The sequence below is a fragment of the Bos grunniens genome, chromosome X (genome assembly GCF_055505025.1).
Source record: "Bos grunniens cultivar Pamir isolate PY7600 chromosome X, Bosgru_T2T1.0, whole genome shotgun sequence".
Lineage (NCBI taxonomy): Eukaryota > Metazoa > Chordata > Mammalia > Artiodactyla > Bovidae > Bos > Bos grunniens.
Window position 1 is genome coordinate 119514481 of NC_141194.1, and position 5800 is coordinate 119520280.

Here is a 5800-nt window from a genome sequence, read left to right on the forward strand (position 1 = left end):
TTCTTAATTACCTTTTTCCACCTTAAGTGCTTGCTCTTAAGTTCCTTAAGCCCCTCAGGAACCCCCAACAGGCAGAAGGTGGTCTAGAGATGAAGTGATTACTCTGAAAGGCTGAAGTGGGACAGAAAGGGTTTGGCAGATGTTTATAGAGGGATGAAGGAGGCAGGAGTGTTGAAGTGGCACATATAAGTCAAAGGATAAAGGGAACTGAAAGGAAGTTTGAAGGTCATGAGGAGAAACACCGTGCCCCTGAATCACCACTCCCCAGAATCAGACACACAGAGGTGTCAGCAGTGGAAAAGTTATATAATGGCCTCCCTCAGCATCCACTAGCCCATGTTGATGGGCACAGTGGTACATTGTGATGTCTAAGCCCCCCAAGATGCTATTGGCTGGGGTGGTGCCTAACTGACCAATCAGATTGAAGGGTGTGGCTCCTCATTGTCCTGAAAGGGTATAAATAGCGATATCAGAGGCAGAGATTCTAGGTTAGGCCACTTCTTGGCATCATCATGACTAAGGTAATCAGGAAGCCACGGCAGTCAAGAAGAGTTACAATGCGGTTTGCTTCCAGGATGAACGGAAAAAAGAAGACCCTTTGTCAACGGAGGTACAGAGGCAGTGTGAAAGTAAGATGATTCCAACTAAGCTCCCCATGTTCTCCATTGACTTTGCTGCCCAAAACCTCTACACAGCCCTTGGCTGGCACAAAAGCCCTCATTAGCCCACATCCCTTTTTCATGAAATCTCCCTTCCAACGCCGCTTTTTTCTTTCCTAAAAACTAATACCCTTGTCTTGTCTTTCCAGGCACGAAATATGACCATGAGGGTCAGAAGACCTCTACAAGGAACCTTGAGAAAGAAAATCCGATCATATGCCACTCAATCGAAAAAGGTGAAGAAAACAAGAACACCAAACTGTTTTTTCCGTTCCTGTGCACGTAAGAAACTGAATCAAAGCCGTAAAAGGTCCCAACGTATGAGGCGGAATCAAAGAAGGAGGCAGAATCCAAAGAGAAGATAAGCCCAGCCGCCCCAGAATAAGAGACCCTGGAGCAGTACAACCTGGGCAGCCAGTAACTGAATCGAAAAGGTCAGACAGTTTAGAACTGTGTCTCCAGAGGTCTGCTTTGTTAGAAATGGCCAACCAAGAAAAGACTCTCACACTAACATCATCAAGTGATGGCTGCAATTACAATAAACATCAAATGGTAAAAAGATGATATTTGTGTGTGTGTGTGAATTTTCTGATGGAAGGGAGGGAACGAAGAGAAGAGGTGGGCACTGGAGATGGGAGGGATATGGGGTCCCAAGAGGTTGGGGAATAGGCCCTTGGGTCCCCAGTTAGCCAGAGAGTAGAGGTCTGGATTGGGTCAGGAGTCTGCACTGAAGATGGATAACCCTACTTAACACTTGATTTCAAGGGCAAGGAGGAGTGGTATGGTGTTACTGCCTTTGTTTGGGGTGCGGAATGATATTAGGGTCTAGATTGCCAGACCTAGATAGGAAGAGGTTGTCACATGGGGGTGGTGAGTGTGAAACTCCCCCTGGGAAAGGTGGGCAGAAATCACCTCCTGGCCACCTACCTCATAAAAGGGATTGTTGCATCACTCGCCTATGCTGTCAGCTAAAGGTGCTCAGAAAGCACAAAGTGCTGATATATCTAAAACCCACAAATAGCACTCCAAGGGAGTAAAATAATGTTTGGAGGGAACAAACCAAATAATGATTAGGACACCTTTCTCCTAAGAAAAGTTTGGGAGCAGTGTATTCCCAAAGGAAGAGCAGTGGTGGTGGCCCAATCCCAGTGCAAATTACAAACAGGATCACCACCCACAGAGAATTTGTTTTTCGGGGGGCCCTATGCAGGTTGTGGAAGCATGGTTCCCTGAACAGCGATTGAACCCGTGCCCTTCTAGTGAAAGCACAGAGTCCTAACCACTGGACGGTCATGGAAGTCTGTACAGAGAATTTTTCCATAAGTACTAACATAAGACTGAGTAAAAGCTGGTCTTGTAATTATCACCATACCCTAGGATTTCCAAATAACTAAAGTCGAAAAACATTCTTCCCCAATAAAGTCTTTTGTTAGTCCAAATTCTACAAGTTTCTCATGGTTTAAAAGAAAGAGTATGAAATATTTAATTTGGTGTTAACTTTCATTTTGAAATCTTTTAAAAGGTCGAAGGAATAGTCAATCAAATATGGAGATACATAAGGCAGTCTCTGACCATAAGAATCCTGCGTGTCTTCAAAAAACTTTTGAGAAACAACTAAAACACAGAGTTTCACTGCTGGCATCAAAAGAGTTGAGTTCAAATTTTAACTCAGTGATATGTTATCTTTTATCTGGACTGCAGCTCCCTAATTAAATCTTCCTGGCATTCTAACTCCTGGGAGACCCCATTGATGATTCCCAGTCAGTCACTGAATGTGATTTAAAATCAATCAAAGTGAAAGACCCCCTGGGTGTGCTGTCCTTTCTTTCTTTTTTTCTTTTTTTAAGTTCTTTTTTCTAAATTCATTTATTTTTATTTGAGGCTAATTACGTAACAATATTGTAGTGGTTTTTGCCATACATTGACATGAATCAGCCATGGGTGTCCATGGGTTCCCCATCCTGAACCCCCCCTCCCACCTCCCTCCCCATGCCATCCCTCAGGGTCATCCCAGTGCACCAGCCCTGAGCACCTAGTCTCATGCATCAAACCTGGACTGGTGATCTGTTTCACATATAATAATATACATGTTTCAATGCTATTCTCTCAAATCATCCTACCCTTGCCTTCTCGCATGGAGTCCAAAAGACTGTTCTATACATCTGTGTCTCTTTTGCTTTCTCACATATAGGGTCATCATTGCCATCTTTCTAAATTCCATATATATGCATTAGTATACTGTATTGGTGTTTTTCGTTCTGACTTTACTCTGTATAATAGGCCCCAGTTTCATCCACCTCATTAGATCTGATTCAAATGCATTCTTTTTAATAGCTGAGTAATATTCCATTGAACAACAGACTGGTTCCAAATAGGAAAAGGAGTTAGTCAAGGCTGTATATTGTCACCCTGTTTATTTAACTTATATGCAGAGTACATCATGAGAAATGCTGGACTGGAAGAAACACAAGCTGGAATCAAGATTGCCAGGAGAAATATCAATAACCTCAGATATGCAGATGAAACAACCCTTATGGCAGAAAGTGAAGAGGAACTGAAAAGCCTCTTGAGGAAAGTGAAAGTGGAGAGTGAAAAAGTTGGCTTAAAGCTCAACATTCAGAAAACAAAGATTATGGCATCTGGTCCCATTACCTCATGGGAAATAGATGGGGAAACAGTGTCAGACTTTATTTTTCTGGGCTCCAAAATCACTGCGTATGGTGACTGCAGCCATGAAATTAGGACACTTACTCTTTGGAAGGAAAGTTATGACCAACCTAGATAGCATATTCAAAAGCAGAGACATTACTTTGCCAACAAAGTTTCATCTAGTCAAGGCTATGGTTTTTCCTGTGGTCATGTATGGATGTGAGAGTTGGACTGTGAAGAAGGCTGAGCACCAAAGAATTGATGCTTTTGAACTGTGGTGTTGGAGAAGACTCTTGAGAGTCCCTTGGACTGCAAGGAGATCCAACCAGTCCATTCTGAAGGAGATCAGCTCTGGAATTTCTTTGGAAGGAATGATGCTAAAGCTGAAACTCCAGTACTTTGGCCACCTCATGCGAAGAGTTGACTCATTGGAAAAGACTCTGATGCTGGGAGGGATTGGGGGCAAGAGGAGAAGGGGATGACAGAGGATGAGATGGCTGGATGGCATCACTGACTCGATGGACATGAGTCTGAGTGAACTCCGGGAGTTGGTGATGGACAGGGAGGCCTGGCGTGCTGCGATTCATGGGGTCACAAAGAGTCGGACACGACTGAGCGACTGATCTGACCTGAATATTCCAGGAACATTACACACAGCTTTCCCATGCATTCATCTGCCGATGGACATCTAGGTTGCTTCCATGTTCTGGCTATTGTAAACAGTACTTGGATGAACATTGGGGTACACATGTCTCTTTCAATTCTGGTTTCCTTGGTGTGTATGCCCAGCAGTGGGATTTCTGGGTCATATGGCAGTTCTATTTCCAGTTTTTTAAGGAGTCTCCACACTGTTCTCCATAGTGGCTGTACTAGTTTGCATTCCCACCAACAATGTAATAGGTTTCCCTTTTCTCCATAACCTCTCTAGCATCAATTGTTTGTAGACTTTTGGATAGCAGCCATTCTGACCAGTGTGGGATGGTACCTCATTGTGGTTTTGGCTTGCATTTCTCTGATAATGAGTGATTTTGAGCATCTTTTCATGTGCTAGCCATCTGTATGTCTTCTTTGGAGAAATGTCTGTTTAGTTCTTTGGTCCATTTTTTGATTGGGTTGTTTATTTTTCTGGAATTGAGCTGCAGGAGTTGCTTGTATATTTTTGAGATTAATTCTTTGTCAGTTGCTTCGTTTGCTATTATTTTCTCCCATTCTGAAGGCTGTCTTCTCACCTTGCTTATAATTTCCTTCGTTGTGCAAAAGCTTTTAAGTTTAATTAGGTCCCATTTATTTATTTTTGCTTTTATTTCCATTACTATATGAAGTGGGTCATAGAGTATCCTGCTGTGATTTATGTCAGAGAGTGTTTTGCCTATGTTTTCCTCTAGGACTTTTATAATTTCTGCTCTTACATTTGGATCTTTAATCCATTTAGAGTTTATTTTGCATATGGTGTAAGAACGTGTTCTAGTTTCATCCTTTTACAAGTGGTTGACCAGTTTTCCCAGCACCACTTGTTAAAGAGATTGTCTTTTCTCCACTTTATCTTCTTACCTCGTTTGTCAAAGATAAGGTGACCATAGGTGCGTGGATTTATCTCTGTGCTTTCTATTTTGTTCCACTGATCTATATTTTTGTCTTTGTTCCAGTACCATACTGTCTTGATGACTGTAGCTTTGTAGTATAGTCTGAAGTCAGGCAGGTTGTGAATGTGGAGTTGTAAGAGAGCTTTTTCACTCTCTTCTTTCACCATCATCAATAGGCTCTCTAATTCTTCTTTGGTTTCTGCCATTGCTATGCTAAGTCACTTCAGTCGTGTCCAACTCTGTGCGACCCCATAGACGGCAGCCCACCAGGCTCCCCCGTCCCTGGGATTCTCCAGGCAAGAACACTGGAGTGGGTTGCCATTTCCTTCTCCAATGCAGGAAAGTGAAAAATGAAAGTGAAGTCACTCGGTCGTGTCGGACTCTTAGCAACCCCATGGACTGCAGCCTACCAGGCTCCTCCATCCGTGGGATTTTCCAAGCAAGAGTACTGGAGTGGGGTGCCATTGCCTTCTCCGAGTTTCTGCCATTAGTGTGGTATTATCTGCATATCTGAGGTTGTTGATATTTCTCCTGGAAATCTTAATTCCAGTTTGTGCTTCATTCTGCCTGACATTTTGCATGCTGTACTCTGTATATAAGTTAAATAACAGGGTGACAATATGCACCCTTGATGGACTCTTCTCCCATTTTGAACCAGTCAGTTGTTCCTGTCTGGTTCAAATTGTTAAAGGAGAGATATTTGCATCAAATTAATAATATACCATTTAAGTATTTTTCCTTCTATTTTCCCCATAGATTTCCCTCTGGTTATTCATATCATTTGAGCACAATTACTTAAGTGTATTTATTTATGACTCTAAAATACAGTAGAAAGTGATGTTAATGTGCTCTGAATATTATACTATACTTCACTTATATAATGAGCTGACTGAGTCTCCTAAGGCTGGT

The 5800-nt window shown here is 42.4% G+C and overlaps 1 long non-coding RNA gene across 1 annotated transcript; it reads left to right on the top strand.

The window, feature by feature from the left end:
- Positions 1-486: 486 nt before the first annotated feature.
- On the top strand, positions 487-1223 carry LOC147341245 (uncharacterized). Its single transcript, XR_015158797.1, has 2 exons — positions 487-629; positions 809-1223. It is a non-coding gene; the product is annotated as an uncharacterized LOC147341245 (long non-coding RNA).
- The last annotated feature ends 4577 nt before the right edge of the window (positions 1224-5800 follow it).